Source organism: Notamacropus eugenii, chromosome 4 (assembly GCF_028372415.1).
Source record: "Notamacropus eugenii isolate mMacEug1 chromosome 4, mMacEug1.pri_v2, whole genome shotgun sequence".
Lineage (NCBI taxonomy): Eukaryota > Metazoa > Chordata > Mammalia > Diprotodontia > Macropodidae > Notamacropus > Notamacropus eugenii.
This window is the reverse complement of record NC_092875.1, coordinates 319,325,974-319,346,836: the sequence shown is the minus strand read 5'-3', so window position 1 is coordinate 319,346,836 and position 20,863 is coordinate 319,325,974. Positions and strand designations below refer to the sequence as shown.

General features: G+C 38.8%; 1 protein-coding gene across 2 annotated transcripts in view; it reads right to left on the bottom strand.

Moving 5' to 3' along the window:
- The window catches only part of RGS7BP (regulator of G protein signaling 7 binding protein), a 130,513-nt gene that overhangs the window by 64,533 nt on the left and 45,117 nt on the right, over positions 1 to 20,863 (bottom strand). The window lies entirely within an intron of this gene.

The following is a 20,863-nucleotide window of genomic DNA, read 5'->3' as shown; positions in this document are numbered from 1 at the left end:
AATACTGACTATTAGAACATTGTATTACAGCTCTGCCACTAACTTTCTTCATTACTTTGAGGAAATTACTGTGTCTCTTTGGGCCTTACTTTTCTCATCCATAGAAGGGAGGGGGTTAGATTAGATGTCTAAATTCCTTTCCAGTTTTAAGACTTTAAAACTATGAATTTAGGGTCATCTTGGGACTTAGTTGTAAGACATTACTACATGGTATTTCAATTGCAACAAACACCAACGATTCCATGATATTCCTGTCATTTCCAAAGGGTGTGAACCCAGTAATGATATCTGTTAAAAATACTGCCTAGTAGAAATTCCTTATTTTGACATTGTGTTTCCCAGTTTTATAGAATATTTATTTGGCTGGTGGCTGTTGTCTTTATTAAGCCTATGGGAAACATGACCTGATTCTCCTAGCACATAAATAACTCTCCCATCCTTCAGATCTACTGCAGCACTTATACACTTCAAATGCATTTATCATGTATTGTTTTGGATTACACTCACCTGTATGTCATTCACCCCCACCCCACCCACTGGATAGGGTAAGCTCCATGAAAGCAGAGGATGTGTCCTAATATAACCATTTTTTCCCCTAGTCCAAGGGTGGGGAACTTGGGGCCTCGAGGCCACATGTGACCATCTAGGTCCTTGGGTGCAGCCTTTTGTCTGAGTCCAAGTTTTTACAGAACAAATCATTTTATTAAGGGGATTTGCTCTGTGAAGTTGGATTTAGTCAAAGGGCTACACTTGAGGACCTGGAGGGCCATATGTGGCCTTGAGGCCCCAGGTTCCCCACCCCTACCTAGTCCCTAGTTCAGTTCTCTGCATGAGATTATAATATGTTGGTTGAATCAAGTCAATTAGCCTCTTTAGGCCTCAGTTCCCTCAATTATAAAATGAAAGAGACACACTAGATGGTGCCTATAGTACCTTTCAACTCCAAATCCTACGCTCCTATCTTTTGAATTAAATTGAACTAAATTAAGACTCTTCACATCAAAATTATGTTATTGAGCCTTACAAAGTAATAAATTATATTTCTGTTTAGTCTTTAGTTTTCAAAATTATCTGTTGTCATTTTAACACCACTTCATGGGCTGACAGCTTCCACCATAACCCTCAGTTAAATCAAGAGGCCATTAGGTTGAGGGAATATGTCTGTCGTTGGTTGCAGTTACTTCCTCCCTTGTGGTTGGGAAGCAGTTCACAGCTTAAGCTCATTCAAAGGAATATGGAGAATATAGTTAGCTTCACCTATCTGGAATATGCATACACTCTCATCTTGCTGAATATTACAAACTATGAATGAACTATCTGTGCAGAATGAACTTCTGCTCAGACAATATGTACACTCAATTTGGGTAAATCCTCACCTGACCTCAGACTATGTACTCCACATCCCTCTTGGATCTTAAGAATACCTCATAGCCAATCTACTCTTTAGTTCCCAGGCAAAGCTCCTGCCTTAGGCCCCCAATGTGTTATGCAAATACTCTGATAAACTCTCTTCCCTGATACGTATATCAGGGTGAAACGACACCTATAGATTGCAGACTTTCTCAACTAATCCAGCTCAGTCCACTTTCTTCATCTGTAAGATGAAGGGATTGGTCTAGCTGATCTGTAAAGACTCCTTCCAGCTTTCAATCTGACACTGATCTCGATCTCTGCAGTACCACCCCATGGGATTCCTCAGCTTTCTTTTAACATGGAGAAATCTCAGCATCAGTCCTCAGTGGGGACAGAGGGACAACATAATCTAGGATGAAAACAGCTGTAAACTCCCCATCATTAACCGACATTAGCTGTTTCATAGAATTTAGCTGCAGCAGATGTACAATGGAGGTATCTCAGGAAGCCAATGCTTATGTCACAACAACTATGTCCAAGTCTCCACTTTTTATAACAATCTCATTAATACTAATGTAACTTCACAGGAGTCTATATGTTGTTGACAGAATGGATTTCTTTATATTTTTCTACAGCAAAAGACTGAAAGAAAAAGAGATTAAGAGACTTAGTTAAGGTTCTTGGTAAGAACCTTTTATATTTATCTCCTGTCATGACTTGTGGCAAGATGTGGTGTAAAAACCCATCATCAAAGACAAGTATGATTGGAAAAGGAAGGTAGCATAGCATTGATATCTAGAAATTCTAACTGGTCTGAGAGAAAGCCCTCTAGTACATAAGGTGAATCTTTTATGAAAGGTCTGCAGAAGGCCATGAACATCAACACACAAGATAAGAGAGTTCATTGATGAGCTCATCGATCCATTGAAATAGAGAAGAAGCTAAGCTGGGCATCTTCTGTCCAACTTCTTTCTAGCTCTTAATTACCCTTCTCAGATATGGTTAAACCAAAGGTTATAGGATTTTACTTTTAGAGCTGTAAGATTCAGAGCTCATCTAGTTCAACTTCTTCATTTTACAGATGAGGAAACTGAGATTCATAGAGTTTAATTGTTCATGCTCACAGGGGGAGCTTCCAGAGCCAGTGCTCTTTCCACTGTTCAAGGCTTCATGGTTTTAAAAGACTTTCAGAGATTTTCTATACTTCACTGCTTCGCTTTACTGATCTGTGATTCTATCAGTCCTATAATGATTAAAGAGAGAGCTTTCACGTTACTGAGACCAAAAGTGGCATCATCTGCTGACCAAAGTGGAGACAAGTCTTAAGTCATCAGCTCAACTGGTTCTCAGATGATGTGAAATCCATTCCCTGGTGCACCTGCAAAGCTTTTCTAGGTTGGTAGAACCCATCAGAACTTATGCTCTCCAGGAAGAGCATTTTAGGACCTAGAGTCACTTCCAAGCCATGATGAGGCTCTTGAGGGGAAGTCAATAGATGCTTCCATATGCCTGGATGGATAGCCTGACATTTTTGCCAAGTCCCATAGTGGTCACAGCATACTTTCAATGGACAACAGTGGTGCCTAAGGTAAGTGATGAACTAGTTGGTTCCTTCTACCTCTGCAGTTATGTTTTTCAGTGATCCCAGGGAATAAGTGAACAAAAGCCTGCATATGGGTTTGTTGAAGCATATCTCCTCCCTGTATCTGTGGATTATTTATTTGGCTTTATTTTTAGGTAGAAAATGCTGAAAGGGACAGTGTCTATTGAACACATGAACAATTCTCATTACAACATAGGTGCTAGGTAACCATTAGGTGGCTAAGGGCTAATAGCAAAATGGGAGTATCAATAAATAAAATATTACAACTAATCCAAATGCCTGAAATGCGATGCTCCCCCTCTACATGTTATCATGTATTTAACCACTTTGGATATATTTGCATTTATTAATGGCATATGTAATATATATTTATACATACACGTATATGTATGTTTTATATCCTTGTTGTCTGCACCGTTAGAATGTAAATTGATTGGGAGTAGGGATTGTTCATTCTTTCTATTTGCATTTCCAGAGCCTACTATACTGACTGGAACATAGAACACTTATTGATTGATTTAGACAAGTAGCATAATGGATAGCTAGGTGGTACAGTGGATAGAGTACGGGTCCTGGAGTCAGGAAGATCTGAGTTCAAATTTGGCCTCAGACACTTACTAATTGTGTGACCCTGGGCAAGCTACTTAACCCCAATTACCTCAATTTTCTCATCTATAAAATGAGCTGGAGAAGGAAATGGCAAACCACTTTGTCAAGAAAACCCCAAATGGCATCATGAAGAGTCAGACATGATTGGAATGACTGAACAAGCATGCTTTAATAGACTGAGGGGGATAGCCTTAGGGTCAGGAAGCCTTGAGTTCAAGTTCTCCCCTTGGTACACAGGAGTTCTGTGTTGCTCAGCAATTAATTTAACCTCTCAATGCCCCAGGTGAGGCTCTTAAGACTTTATGTTATCAATTTACTAATCTGCATGAACAGAGGGAATTTGTAGGCTGGGAATATTCCTCCACTGATAATATCACAGATCCAGACCAAAAACAAATGCATACAATGTATATACAATACACATATCATATATACATTCATATTTCTTTTTATTTAAAAAGATATTCTTCCTCTTTCCCCTCCCTAATAATTTGTATGGAATTTGTGTCTTTGGGAAAGCTTTCCTAGACTGTTAGCACAGAATCATATTCAGTTTAGCTTACCCTGGAGCTTTTAAGAGGCAGTTGCTATAATTCCCTACACTTTACATCATGTAGCTTCATGGGAACATATGGCCCTGTGTCTTTCTCTCTCCTGAACACAACTGGGGATCAAAATCTGCCCTGGAGCTATGCAGGCACAATCAAGCACAAGACTTTATTTCTAACAGAAAACTAAGCCTGAAATGAAACTAAATTTAAGTGGGTTATCTACCCGAGCACCTCATGTGGTGAAGAATGTTCTGGAGAGAACACTGGACTGGGAATTTGAAAAACCTGAGCGTGTAGCCTCTGACCTCACACAGCCTCTTTGTTACTGGCCAATTCAGGTAACTTCTCCGACCTTTGTCAAATATAGTAATGCTACCTGCAGTACCAGCCTCACATGGAAATTGTAAATTCCACTCTGTCCACTGCAGTAGAATATAAACCCCCTGACTGCAGGGAATGCCTTCTTCTTTGTCTTGGTGACTTCAGTACCTACCACAATACCTTATATGCAACAAATGCTTAATAGATGTTTGTTGAATTGAATTACATAAATGTGGGGTGCTACTATTATGATTTTGGGTAATTTAACCTTTGCTTCTTTACAAGAAGCAGCATTGGCTAGGAGCTAGGCATCAGCATCTTTATAATTTAAGGGGCATATTTTGGTTCTACCCGCTCCAGTGTTTTCTGTGTAGGTGTAGGCTGTTATTGAATTGTTTCAGTCACATCTTCCTCTTCATGACCTCCAGGACCTCTGTCTGTGGTTTTCTCTTGGAAAAGATACTGGGGTGGTTTGCCATTTCCTTCTCCAGTGGAAAACAGAAGTTAAGTGATTTGCCCAAGGTCACACAGCTAGGAAGTTTCTGATGCTGGATCTGAACTCAGGTCTTCCTGACTCCAAGTCCAGCATAGTATATACTATACCATCTACCTACAGGTAGAGTGCTTTAAATGTCCTCTTCTGACAAAGAGGAAATAGGAATCATAGGCTCATAGATTTAAAGCGGGAAAGGAATATAGAGATGAAAAAATGAGAGGTTAGGTAATTTACATAATGTCAAACAGGTAAGAAGGAAAAACTAATCAGCATTTACTGAGTACCTACTATATCCCAGACACTGTGCTAAGCCCTTCATAAATAATATCTCAATTATTCCTCACAGTAACCCTGTGGGGTAAATGCCCTTATTATTCCCATTTTATAGGTGAGAAAACTAAGGAAGACAGAGATCAAATGACTTGCCTAGGGAAATACAGTCAGTAAGAGTCTGAGATTGGGTTTGAATTCAGGTATACCGGAATCCACATCTAGCATTCTATCTACTAAGCCATCTACTTTTTGTAGTAGAGTGGCAGATGTAGTAAAATTTGAACTCAAATCCTTTAACATCAAATCTAGCCCTCTTTCCACTATACCATACAATCAAAACCAAGCACTTTACTCGGAGAAACAATTACAAATTAATTGAGAAACTGTGTATTTATTTCCATTTGGGCCCAGTCTTGCCAGACAGAATCTAAAAACCGAAAATTGAAAAATATCTTTGCACCTAAATATATATTTTCAGCCTTGGATCAATATTGTTTCCATGTGACATCAATAAGCTTTAAATTGCTTCAAAGGTCAGTAATTATTCAATTATTGTGTGTTATCTTGGAAAGAATTCAACTCATTAATTTTCTATTACATTCAAAGCCAGGGTCATTAACTGCATCAGACATTTAGTGCTGCTTTCATCTACTAGATACTCTGAGGACACAGACATTAAGCTGTTGGTTTATCAGAGCACTATTCTTTGAACTCTTGTCTTAATTATGTCACAAAATTAAATGAAAAGCGTCTTTTACTCTAGTATAAGAAAGACAGTCTATGTAACTATGTAACTGTGCTAAAGGATAACTGGGCTGGGACCAGAAGAGGGTTAAGACAACCTGGGATAAAACTGAATTGGCCAACTGCATCTTTATAGTCCTCTGTGGTCATATAAAAGAGTTTGTGATCACCTAAAATTGTTCTGTAATCTCATTTATCTGTTACTGAATGCATAAAGCTCTTCCATAATTTAAAAATTAATTATTTGAGCATCAGCAAAGCCTCATTATATATGACAATGTTGAAAAGGATTAATTCTGTCTGTTCATAGCAAACATACTATACATCCCAATGAACTAAGCATGCTTTATAGATGAGTTAATCAGTAGCAGAAACTGGCTATAGGTGGTCCAGGTCCCAATGGGATAAGACTGAAAGTCCCCACCTGTCCCTGAATATTTCCCTCAAAGATATGAAAATCCTACTTTTGAGCAGGGACACAGAGAGATAGCATCTTTCAGTTTACCAGATTCATTCAACAGGCCTACTCTTGTTTAAGATGATATGCTAGGCCTTGGAGATAGACAAAAACAAAATAGCCTCTGCCCTCAAGTGGCTTATATTCTTATGGCAGGAAACAACATGTACACAGACAAATCAATATTTATTTAATACAAAATGGGGAAGTAAAAAGGTAACTGGGGGTGGAGGAGGAGAGCAGGAACAACAGAGGAAATTGGGAAATCTAGTCCTAGGAATCACAGGTTGTCTTAAACTTGTTTCCATTTCAATGAGTTTGCGATGAGACCACTACACAGACTAGGTCTTTCTTGGAGGAGATGGCACTTGAGTTGATTCTTGAAGAAAATTAGGAGTTTTAAAAGGCGGACATGAGGACAGATAGGATCCCATGCTTGAAAGACAGCTTGCACAAAGATGTACAGTCAGGAGACAGATTGTTGAGTTCTTAGGGCGGCAAGCAGGTCAGCTTGGCTGGGACCTAGAGCATGTATGAGAGAATAATGCGAAAAAGCCACAGAGATAGCTTGTTTGCTAGATTGTGAAGGATTTTAAATGACAAATATCTGAAGGTAAAAGAAATCAGACAGATAAGTTCTGGTTGGGAGGGAGACAAGCACAATAGCCATACACCCTTGGTATTAGGTTCGAGGGACAGTTGGCATGAGGTTTTTGAGCCAGAGATGATGGCAGGCTTTGACTTACAGGTGCCTTGAGCGCAAGCCCAGAAAGATGACCTGAATAGAAGCTTTAACTCCTTCACAGTTTTCACCAAGGGCCTTTCTTGGAATGACTTGAAGTTGATATTCCCTGCTGCCCCTTTCACCTTGCTTATTTTAGCTGCCACTCTGGCCTAATTTTAAAGAGAGGAATGAATATGAACCTTAGTTAACCAGAGCAGTTCAAGGATGCAGGTGTTATTGACCAGGAAAAGGGTGAATGCTCAATAAAGAGTATATAGGACCCTATCAGACACTCTTTCTTTCAGATGTCAAGTCTTTGTGCTGTGGCTTCAGCCTTCTGGTTCATTCATTAGCTGAGAGGAAGAATTTCAATGGGAGGTTGCATGTTTAAACATTTTGCAGTGCCAGGAATTGGAGGCTTATGGCCATCCCATCTCACAGGGCTAAACTCACAGCCAACAATTGGGAAGGGAGAAGAGAAGGAGGTGGTGAAATGTTCTTTTATGTAAGAAGATTCTGAAAGATGATATTAGGTGAAACGACAATTTCTGCTTCGATTACTTTCCAATGGTTATGTATCCTGCCAAAATGTAGATAAGGAATTGCTGAACTAAGAATTACTTTACGTATACATAAGAATGTTAGTCTGGAGAAGACAGCTTCTCAGATGTAGAGGTAGAAAGCAACTCAGAAGAAGACCAACTTCCCCATTTTATAGTTGAGAAAGCTGATGTTCAGGGAAATTAAATAATTTGCCTGAGTCACATAGGCAGGAAGAGCCAGTTTTCATACTCAGTGTGGGTCTTCCATATCAAAACCAGTCCTCGGTCCTTTGTATCAAATTATTATTGTTTGGTTGTGTCCAATTCATTGTGACCCTGTGAACCTAGGGTTTTCCTTGGCAAAGATACTGGAGTGGTTTGCCATTTTCTCCTCCAGGGGATTAAAGCAAACAGAGATTAAGTGACTTGCCCAGGGTCACACAGCTAATAAGTGTCTGAGATCAAATTTGAATTCAGTTCTTACTGATTCCAGGCCTGGCACTCTATCCACTGAGCCATCTAGCTGCCTCCACTGCATCAGATACCTCCCGTTTAATTTCATGTAAAATAGTATCTTTACCAACAAAGCAAGAGAAGCTTAGGAAAATTATCTGGATAGATCAGGCAAAGTGCATGCCAATGAAGAAAAGGATTTTAGTTTCATAGAACTTTTTTCATTTTCTATGTTGGTATGAACAATATGGTACAGTGGAAAGTGCATTGAGCATTGAAGGCAGCATGTGAATCTGTGCAACTCTCCGGTGTAAAATGAAGGACCCTCTGAGGTTCCTTTCAGCCTTAAGAATCCTGATGCTCTGACTGTACCAACCCATTGCTCCAGGGTCTATTTTCCTCTCAGTAGAATTTCAGGCCCTGGATATGTGCATTATTGATATAGTTTAACAGATCCTTTAGGCACTGCTTGGGAGAAGATTGCTAGCAGCAAATGTTCACAACAATCCAAGTGGAGTCAAATGTGATCAAACGAAGCCCTCTTAGGTTTGAAAAATAAGAGGAGAGATTCGGAAGGAGGCAGTCACATTAGTGTAGATGATGATTTCATCACAGCCTAGAAGTTAATAACGTGGGAATCAAGTTGATGAGTAATTTTCTACATGACCTTAACAAGTCTTTGAACTGATGTGGAGTCCAATCTCTGATATAAAGAACATCTACTAAAAAATAAAAATAAAGCAACATCAGGTGACCTTTTAATCTTGGTCCAAAAATTAAGAAAAAAACCCAATACTTATCATTTGCACGAATTTTGCACTACAGATTAAAAAAAGAATAAAAACTGTATGGCTTTATATTTGCCTTCAAAAGTTCTAAATTTAGCATTAAAAAAACACAGCTACAGTAGTAATTATTATCTCTGTAAACAGAGCCGAAATGGTTAATGTTTATTCACTCTAAAGGTCTGTGTACTCTACTGAACGAAGAGGAAGGCCCTAGGATGAATGGTGTATTTGCACTGCTCTGACAGCAGCTTTCGGCCTTTTAAAAGAGCTGTAGGTTAAAATTAAGTTTACTACGAAAGTCATAGAATAATAACCTCTCTCTCATGTACATGTATATTTATATACTTCAAGTCTACAAAATACTGTAGGAATAATACATTATCTCATTTACTTACAACAACCCTGTGAGGTAGTTACTAAAGGGATCATTATCTCTATTTGACAGATGAGGAAGCTAAGGACCAGGGAGAATAAATGACTTGCTCATGGTCACACAGTTAGTAGGTCATAGAGACACAATTTGAACCCAGGTCTTCCTGACTCCAAATTTGTAAACTTAGAGTCAAGTAATTACTAATACTAGTAACACTAAGTAATATTTATAATTTAATAAAATACAGTATGTAATAATTATATTAATTATATTATATGAGTGATCTTTATATATTAGGAATAGTAATATTAGTAAAATAAATATTATATAGACAGTCAAGTAATGAATAATTAATTATTACTAATATAAAGTCTAAGCTTAGCTCTGTATCCCACATTCATTCACTTATTAAACAAGGATTTATTAATCATTTACTCTAAGCCAGGCACTGTGCTAGGTACTAGAGACAAAATGAAACAGTCTCTGTCCTCAAGTAGCTGAGGTCTCAATTAGGGGAAATAATTGGAAGTCAATGTAAACCATGGAATTATAGAATTTTTCCTGACTGGAAGGACCTTACAAGTCATCCAGGGTGACTTCCTCATTTTATAGAACAGGCAACTATCATCGAGAGTGGCGGAGTGGGGATTGGACTCTATGTCTCCTATCTTCCAACTAAAGACTCTTTTTATATCCTATCACTATCAGCATTTAGGAAAACCAGGCCTTTCTAAAAGGAACACAATATAGTCACCCTCTCTTAATCTGCCGTCCATCCTAGAACTAACTTCTCTAGAGACTTTCACTGTCATTTACTAAATAGAAGAGGGGATTTAAGGTGGAAAGGAAAGAGATTGAGACTGTTGGCAGGAAGTGAAGGTTTTCTATACAACCATTCTGGGCTTGTAGAATGGGATGTGAAAGTATTTTCTGATGGCATTTGGAATCAGAACACTTAGGATCTAATAGTTGGCATTTACTACCTCTATGACCTTGGGTAAGTCATTTGATCTCTCTAGGGCTCAGTTTTCTAAAACATAACTGAGGTGACTGGACTAGTTAACTTCTGAGGTCCGTTCCAACTTTAAATCTATGTCCCATGACATAGATGAAATGACAATTCCTTCCTCTCTATCTTAATAGTTAAATTCTAGGTTCAGACTAAATTATCATCAATACAAGCATTTATTGAACACCTATATAGAATATTGTGCCACGTGATGGAGACACAATAAGATATGGGATCTGCACTCAAAGGGTTTATAGTCCAACTGGAGAAAGAGAGTATGAGAATGAAAAGATAAGTAACATAGAAGATGGCCAATATCCTGACAGCGAGGCGACAGAATAAACATGCAGAAGAAGACAAGTTTTTGGACAAACAAAAAAATTTGTTCTGCTTCATTATACGTATTTTTTACAAGGGTTTTGTTGTTTTTCTCAATGATGTTAGGGGAGAGAGGAGAGGGAGATAAAATAAATGTTTGAATTGAACTGAAAAAAATAATAATGTAAAGTAGCATATGATAAGTGCTACACAAGTGCTTTAGACAGAATTGCTACCAGTGGTCAACCAGGAAGAGATCACTAAAAACCAGAGTAGCTGACAAAAGCTTGAAGGAAGTTATGTCTCTGCTGCTGCTCAGAAGTAACTATCTTCCAAGTGTGGACTGCTGGTGGCAACAAGAGTTGTCTACATTTGAAACTTTAGGATTGTGGGTTCCTAGATTTAGTACTAGAAAAAACATGAGGTGATCTAGTCCAGCTCTCTCATTTTAGAGATGAGGAAACTAAGGCCCAGAAGGATAAGTGTTTTCCCCCAGAGCACACAGGTAGTGAGGTCATTCAGAGAAAACAGAAAGGCAGGGTTAATAATAATGACAACACAGCAACAACAGAAATAAACATAATTAGAGCTAACATTTGCATAACATTTTCAAAACTTCTTTACATATATACTGGCTTTCCTAAAAGTCTTTGTGCAGTTTTAAACTTCAATAGCTTTGTTTTTCCTTTTTCAAGAGGCAAGTTCGGCACTTAGGCTCTGGAGATCAGTGGTAGAGACTCAAGATAACCCACATCTGTGGCACAGATAGTCTGGTCACCACGGCAGTCCAGTCACGACATGCATTTCCAAACTGGGCAGACCCATGTTCTCAGCAGCTACTCCTAGGAAGAATCACCCACTCACCTCCTCCCCAGTCGCATGCTCTCTGAGTGCCTAGGAAACTCAAAGAATGCATGGGGGTGAGTAGGAGTCAGGGGAAATCAGCTGGCAATGCTATGACTGTGAAAGATGAAGGCTGCACTTACCACAGCACACGCAGACATCTTTATGCATGTTTTTGCTGACCTTCTTTCTTCTTCCACCTAGAGTGTTGAGCTTAATTAATATTCCACACACATGCCAACCCTCAAAAAAGGTTAACATTCATTCACTCACTGACAATTTACTAAATACCTACTACCAGACCCTGTTCAGGAACAGGTAAAGAGGCAAGAGTGAAAAAGATGCGCCTATTGCCTTCAAGGCTTGCAGATGGTTAACTGAGGGAGACTGTCATTTATTGGAGTTATTTTTCAGGTCATTAGTAACTCAAAGGAGTCCTTTTTCCAGACTTCAAGTTTCACCCTGAACACTTCCTTTGATATTTTCCATAAATGACAAATATATAGTGATAGCTCTTCTGAGAAAAATTCTTTCTTCACATCAGTAATGGAAACTTCATCTCTGTTGTTCTGATCACCTTCCTTGATCCCTTAGCATCACTACCTTCCCCTTTTCAGTCTATCAGCTCAACAAGGGAGAACCTGCACAGATTTTTTTCCCCGTGAATGATGTAACATAGTTTTCTGGCAAGTGAACTAACAGTGAAACCCCTCTGCTCTCTTTACAACAGTAAGTTCATGAAGAGAGACTGCTCTTCCCAGTAGACACATGAACAGGCAGTAAAAGAACCCCTTAATTTGCAAACCCAAATAACCTATGTAATATCTTTAATCCATAGTTTAAAAAATAGTGAAATTCCTTGAGAAAACCCTTGAGAGTAGGGATTACATATGATAGATTTTATTTACATGGGAAGGCAGTAGGAAGGCAGCGGATAGTGCTAAATTTAGACTCACTGGCCATGAGTTCAAACCCCACCTCTGTCATTTAATACCTGTGTGACACTACACAAGTCACTTCTCTGGACCTCACTTATAAAATGAGGAGGTTAGGCTATATAACCTCTAAATTCTCTTGTAACTCTTGGTCTACAAGCAACAAAGATAAGGTTGAAAAATACAAAGGTACAGATTTTATAGCTGCCTGACTAATGAGCTTTGGTATGTCTTTTATAATGCTTTATCTTGACTTAGGTTTAGGTAGCACAGAATAATGGATAGACACATCCCTTTGATGTCAGGAAAACCTGGGTTCAGATCCAGCCTATGATGCTTGGGCTGTATGATCTTGGATACATCGCTTAATCATTGTTCCCAAGCAACTTTCTGGGACTATGAATTGTAAAGTAGGTGCAACTCTAGCATCATAGACTGAATAATTGTAGAAGGTTTCCCTTACTAGGAGCTCCTTACATCTATGAAATTGCAGGTCTGATAAAAAAGGACTATAGATATTCCACTGATGACAAGGATTAGTTTTTTTAAAGATTATAAAATGTCAGAAGAAAACTCTATCCATCTCCTCCACAGACATACGTATACAAGGTTATGAGTAAAAGATTTTACTGATTTTTAAAAAGAAACATCTGCTATGAAATCCATGCTAAAAAAATACAATAGATTCTTGTTGTAACTCAGATTGTTATTAGATATAGACATGAATGTACTTAATATCAAACCATATCCCCTGAATCATGTGCCCAAACTCAGTTAAAGCTTGGTGTTCACAATTAGCTGTTAATTATGTTGTCATTCCTCTCCTCTACAACTGTTGGAATTGTGGGTTCTACTCTAGTTCTAAATTATAAAAGGATCTGGCTTTTTGTCAGTTATTTTTCTAGTCCTTATCATCTTGATTTTCAAATGACAAATAAAATACATGTGCATATCATTTAAACGGGTCATAACAATTCAGTTCTCATTTATTATAGAAGAGGGCTCTCTGAGAGGTGACAGGGGATGGGATACTTAAAAGAAATTCTGATGATATAAAAGCAAAAGATATCAATTGAAATTTATTTTAAAATAACAATTTAATTCAATTCAGCAAACAATTATTAAGTACCTATCAGGGTTAGGGGTTAGAGGGATGGATGATTACATAGTAAGGAGAATCAGGAGACAATAGGATGGCAGAGAATCATAGTAGAATCTACTACTGTTCAATCAACCAGAGTCAGCCCTAGGATAATCTCTAAATGAGATAAAGTTTGTCTTCAATCTTCTCTCCCTACTCTTTCTTGCTTCCTGGTGCACCTGTCTCTGCATCCCACTGCCTGTTAACTTTGTTTGTTGTTCCGTCGGTTCAGTCATGTCTGACTCTTCATGACCCCATTGGAGTTTTGTTAGCAAAGATACTGCAGTGGTTTGCTATTTCCTTCTCCAGCTCATTTTACAGATGAGGAAACTGAGGTAAACAAGGTGAAGTGACTTGTCCAGGGCCATCCAGCTAGTAAGTGTCTGAGGCCAGATTTGAACTCAGGAAGAGGAGTCCTTCTGATTCCAGGCCTGGCACTCTATTCACTGAACTACATACCTGCCCCTGCCTGTCAATTAATCCCACCTAAAATGTTAGTTGATAATTCAGGCATCAAATGATGCTGGGGCTTAAGAGGCACTAGCACAGCTACATGCATTTTTAAAGCACACAGGAATTAGAACTGCAGAGAAGGCTTCTTAAACCTTTTCCACTCATGACCCCTTCAGTGCTTCTTAAATTGTGGGTCAAAACATAGCCCAACCTCCTCTTTACAGATGAGGGGATAAAGTGACTTGTCCAAAGTTACATAGGTAGCAGAATCAAGATTGAAATCCAGGCTCTCTGTCTCTGTACCTAATGCTTTTGCTATTACCCCATAGTTATCTCAATACCATTAAGACTTCAAGGACTGAAGGAATGAAGTATAATGATGGAACAACTGAATTTGATATTGATACATGAGAGCAGGAGTCCCTGCCTAGTGCTCCTCAGACATTATCACACGTGTAGAGGTGTTCAGGCCAGACCTAGGAAGGACTGTAGTAAATAGAATGATACTGCTTTCAACTAGCAGCTTAATGAAGTAATTATGCACCCAAGGCAAAAATGGTAAAGCTGTGCTCCCAACCTAAAGGCATGAGGGGCTTGGGTTGGCAGATATGTGCTTTATGTCACTGTGTCTCCCTGTTATCTATATCCAAGCCAGGTGCCTCACTCTTTTCATCCTTGTTGGCAGCTTGATATCTGGGTCCCTTTCAAATGCTAGAAGGGTAACAGGAGAAATATGGTCTCAAATACTAATCAGGACCCAAATTACAGAACACTTAGAAGGTCCAGATCCACACCTTGGAGTCTGTTCCCCAGCAGATAGAAATCCCCCAGGATTTCAGTGAGAATGCATTTCACATCCCAAGCTTCCATGAGGAGCGGAGCATCAGTTGGCAGACACTTTCAAGGGGTCTCCTAGAGACCATGCACTCAAGTAACAAATCCTATTTGGTTTATATTTTTGATGAAAGGACCTAAAAACATTTTACTAGGCCAGGCATGATCCCAATTCAGGAATGGTTTGATTTCATTTCACTATCTCTCTCCTTTTGTTTCTATCTTCCTTTGAGGCTAAAAGAGATTTTGTCCTTGATCCAATATCACAAGGCCCATTAACTATCAATTGGTATTTCACGGTGACTGAAAGGACTGCCATCATCCACATTTTATAAATGAGTAGATGGGTAAACAGAAGCTTGAATAGTAAAGGGACTGTCACCATCCTGGATTCACCAAGGACAATCACCCCCAGCTTCCTGACTCTAGTTTGATGTGCTACTGACTGAAACAAATGGGAAAGTGGGAAATAAGGAAATGCCATGTACAAGATCACATTCTAAAATGTTACAATTTAATGTGGATTCAGGAGAATGTAGGCTCCTCCAGTGGAATGTAAGGTCCTTGAGACAGGGAATATTTCATTTTTGCTTTCCTATTTTTGCCCAACCTTTGTCTGTCAGTCCAGACCTCTGTTTTCATCAGCTCCCCTCACTAACAAGATAGACAAAGTATTCAACAATCTGAGTCTTATAGTCTTGTCTAGAAGCACTGAGAGTTTAAGTGACTTGCCCAGAGTCACAAAGCCAGTATGTGTCAGACATGAAATTTAAACCCGGGTTAGTTCTGACTTAAGGCCAGTATGCCATATCATCTCTCAACTCAAATGTATTTAATGAGTTTGTCGAATTAATAGTGATAATGATGATGATGATGATGATAACTAACATCCATATCAGCATCAAGTATGTGCCAGGCCCTGTGCTAAACCCTTTACAAATGTTTTTTGCATGAAATGTCATTTCATCCTCAAAATAACCCTGGGAGGTGGGTGCTATTATTAACCCCATTTTACAGATGAAGAAACTGAGGCAAAAAGAGGTGAAGTGACTTACTCAAGGTTACAGAGCTAGTAAATGGCTGAAGGTGGATTTGAACTCAGGTCTTTCTGACTCCACACCGAGTACTCTGTCTGATGCATCACCTAGCTATCAGAGAACCACAGTATAGTGTAAGCACGTAGTATATATAACCTTACCAGAGGTCTCCTCAGGCTCAATTTCCTCATATGTAAAATGAAGGGGTTGGACTAAATGGCTTTGGAGGTCCCCTTCAGCTCTAAATTTGTCCTCCTATGAACCTGGATGGATGCCCAATTTCCCTCAGGAGTGATGAAAGATATTCATATGGTCAGACTTAATGGCATTAACTAGCATCTTTGGATGTTCAGAGATAAAGTAGATCAGAAATATAGGAACTGGTTTTCTGTAAAGCCAAAAATCCTGGTCAGGCTACATGTACTCTCTCCAGAGCATCAGTGCCTTAGGCAAGACACACCATTGAATGGAGTACAACGGGAAAACTAGAAAGATTGATCTGAGTGGGAAACATGCACTAGAAGTCCGGGGAGTTTGAGGGGGCAGGGAACTAGTTGACTATGAGGCTCAGGGAGAGGAGGGATAGGTGACAAATGTGATTGAAAACCAGAGCTACGTGTGGGAGGTTCATGGCACTTTGCTAGTGGAAGTTTACACATATTAGCTGCCAAGAGTATAAGGAAACATTTCTGACATAATACATTCTATATTACAAGGTCTGAGTGGGCAAGAATGAATTTCTATTGGATTTCTACACCATAATTTCTCCTTAAGAAACAGAGTACGGCTCTCATTTCTTCCAAGAAAGACTTTTCCTCTTGGCTTACTTGGATGGTCACTCGAAGTTAGGGAAAGTTTCAACTCCTTTCCTATCACTGCACGAAACAAAACCATCTCCCTTGGAGGTAACCACTGAAGGCAGTTTCCTTAGCACTTTTGAGCACACCATTTTTAAATAAATGCTAAAATGTCTGAAAATTGTTATTTCTTTCTCTCCTGTCATCTCCATCTCTCTTATACACAGACACACTTCTTTTCCTTTCTCTTCTCCTTTCTCCCTTTCTCTATGTCATTCTGTCTCTGTCTGTCTGTCTCTTTCACACACACACACACACACACACACATTTTTACAAGTCTTTTCTTAGGGCAACGTTCAGTCAAATAGAATTCAGGATAAGAACTAAGAAGATTAAGAAGACAAAGGGGAAAGGACATAGTCATTTATTAAATTAAAGGGAGCTATAGGGAAAAATATAGAGAAAAGAAATGAAGTAAAATTTTCCTGATCCCATAATTTAAAGCTATTTCAAACCCAAATCAAGATTATTAATTACAACTACAGAATAATATGCCTTGCTGCTTATAGAGAAACAAGAAGAGTTTCTTCTTATGAAGAAGAAGAAACTGTGAAATCAGAATGCTAGGTTTCGAGTCACAGGACTTAGGTTCTGATCCTGACTCTGCCCTTTACTTTCCTGTCAGACCTTAGGTAAGGTTCTCAGTTTCTTTGGCCCTTGGTTTCCTCATCTGTAAAGTCAGGGGGTTGGATCTCTAAGGACTTTTTCATCTATAAATCATATTCGATCTATGAAAATATTTTCAGTTAGAAAAAACTAAGATGTGTATAAAAACTATTTCACAGGCATCAATCAACCTTCTTATTTGATAGATGAGAAACTGAAGCCAAGAGAGATGAAATGATTTATCCTCATTCCTCCATTCTGGCCACAACTTGTTATGTGGCTAAAAAATCAGTCCTGTTTCCTCCTGGGTACTTTTTTCTATTCAGAGATCACAGAACAAGATAGATCATAGAATCACAGAGCTAGAGCTATAAGGGTCCTTGGAAACCACCCTTCCAATCCCTTTTATTTTATAGAACAGGAGACTGAGGCCCACACAAGGTAAGTGACTCAGCCATGGTCATGCAGGTTTAGAGGATTCAATTCTGGATTTCAACCCTGTTTCTTTAACTCTTGAGTCATTGCTTTTTCCACTGTTGAAAATGCCAGTCTCTAGCTTCCTCATAGGGTTTTGTGGGAAGGGTATATATGAAAACACTCTAAACCTCACTCTGGAGGTTAGAAGCTAAAGTGTGTTATAGACCAACTTCTGGTCACTGTTGGTATTTTCAGTTGAGTCAAATAAAGGGGAGTGGCAGCCTCAAATTCTCAGCCACACTGGCAGGTTTCCCTTGGCCTAATTTCTGAACCTCGGCACAGCACCATGAACACCGTGGACATTCAAAGAATGTTAAGGGATAATGATGACAATTAATGAATCTGGTATATTATAGTATTATGAATGAATCATGCCATCTTGTTTGAATATATCCATGAGTTTTTTCCTCTTGCTTTTTCTAATATTCAGTTTTAAAATAATTTTTGTCTTTATTTTAGTATGTATCCCCACTGATTCAAGCCATTGATGTACTGAAGTAAATTTTAACCTTGTGTCACGAAAAGGAAATGTCTCTAAATAGTCAAAATATTAAAAGATTAGTATTTGAATTATTGATTATTGTTTACAATGGTATTTCATTATTTCCCTTTACACCTCTTCTACAATGACCTGTACTTATCTTCAACAAAAGATCCATTAAAGTCCCTTACATTGTGATGTGCAAGATACAAAGTGATGGTTGTGACTATGTAGTGAAATGATGTTTTCAAAAAGTGATGACACTTGACCACTGTACTTTTCTTCCCAAATGATCAGTTTTACAAAATATCAGTGCACCTAGAGGTATGAAGGTATCACTTCCATCTGGTTTCCTGAAGTACATACTTCTTACATGTATGTCCTATGGTAACATCTCAAAAAACTGTTAAAATTAGTATCATAATTATTTTGACAGACATTTCCTGATGGACGTTTTTCAGTTTAGTTATCTTAAAGATGGAGCTAAATATCCAAAATAGGATCATGGATCTTAAGCTTAAAGAGTCCTTAGAGCCTGGATAGATAGACAGACAGAGAGACAGATAGCTAGCTAGCTACAGCATCTGTTAAGCACTTGCTATGTGCATTGTGTTAAGTTCTGTTGATGTTGTTGAGTTGTTTTTCAATTGTATCTGATTCTTTTATGACCCTATTTGGGGTTTTCTAGGCAAAGATTCTGGAATGGCCTGCCATTTCCTTTTCCAGCTCATTTTACAGATGAGCAAACTGAGGCAAAGAGGGTTAAGTGACTTGCCCAGAATCACATAGCTAGTAAGTATTTGAGGCCAGATTTGAACTCAGGTGTTCCTGACTCCAGGTCTGGCTCATTACCTAGCATGCAAATAAAAGCAAACTGGATAGTCCCTGCCATTAAGGAACTTACATTCTAATGGGCAAAGTCAGAGCATAAAGGAGTATTAGAAAATAGTGAAAGGGAGGACAAGGCAGAATAGGGATGGTTAGCAGACAGGAAGTAGCATGGAGGCACAGGCCCCCAGTAAAATAGGGATAAAAAGTTCATCTATTAGAACCAAAAGATTCAAGAGCAGAGATCAAGAATCTGATCGGAAGGAGATAAGGGTGAGCATAATAGTTGGAGACAACATGGTGAGGGAGACTGCCAGGTAGTAGCTTAGACACGTATTCCCCAGCAATAAAAGACAAAAGTTCACCTACTGGAATCAGGGAGTGATAGGATGGAGTCCAAGTTTCCTGTGGAAGTAGAATGAGGATTATAACTGGAGAGTAAGCAGTGTGATCTCAAGCCTTTTATTTTACAAATAAGGAAACTGAGCCCCAGGGAGTGTCAATAGGGCAGAGGTAGCATTTGAACTCAGGTCCTCTGATTCTTCTGCCAGTGCTCTTTATTTTGTACCAAACTGCTTCTCTACATTTTTCTTATGAGTCACCCTTAATTACACATCAGGATCACAGGAGAGGTGACTGAGCCTAGAGGAAAGTCCCCAGGTCTGAGTCAGGAAATCAATGTATGGAGCAGTATAGGCACTGGCTGTGTGACTGGGAATGTCATTGAATTGACCTATGCCTCAGTTTCTTCATTTGTAAAATGAAGGATTTGGACTAGGCCACATTGCATGATGAATGACCTTAGTATGCACCAGTCTTAGTTAATTGGAAGATTGTGACCAATATTTAAAGAAGAAAACTTGAGCATCTACTTTAGGTTTAAGAACTGAAGAACTAAATGAGAGCTCTCCAAAAATCTGGAGCTAGGCAGCACCTCAAAGACTCACTAGATAGATTTCCTCATTTTGTAGCTCAAGTAGCTAAGACCCAAGGAAGTTAAGTTACTTGTCCAAGGTAGAAATAGGTAGAAATCACTAGAGGTAGAACGTTAAAAACTGTCCTCTGACTCCAGTGTTCTTCCTGCTTTACTATGCTGCTTCCTAACTTGAAAATGACAGAATTTACATGGATTTTATTGTGTGAAAATGAGTTTCTATTTTGAGGATTAAAATAACCTATCCAATTTCAAAGTATTAAGTTAGAAGCTTCTGCAGTTTTCCAATATGTTCAATGTGTTAGTAACAGATAGTGATGAATCAATAGGGGTGTAATAAGCATCCTCTTTTTGTCCATTTTTAGGTCTAAATTTAAATGAAATGTCCTTGGAAGTTCTTAAATGTCTGGACTTTTCAGAATATATAGGCAGCTAGATGGCTCAGTAAATAGAACACTGGGGCTGGAGGCAGGAAGACCTAAGTTCAAATATGCCCTCAGATACTTACTAGCTCTGTGAGACCCTGTCTATTTGCTTTAATCCACTGGAAAAGAAAATGGCAAACCACTCTGGTATCTTTGCCAAGGAAACTCCACGTTCAGTATGATCCAAAGGACCAAGAAGAGTCAGACAGGCCTGAACAACTGAACAACACAACAAATCACCCACTACATGCCAGGTACTGAGATAAGCTCTAGAGATGTAAAAACAAAAATAATAAAGCTCCTGTCCTCCAGAACTTTTCATTCTATATATCTGACCAAATAAAAGCAGCCAAGCACAGAGATAGACCGCTGAACTCAGAGACAAGTCCACCAGGGTG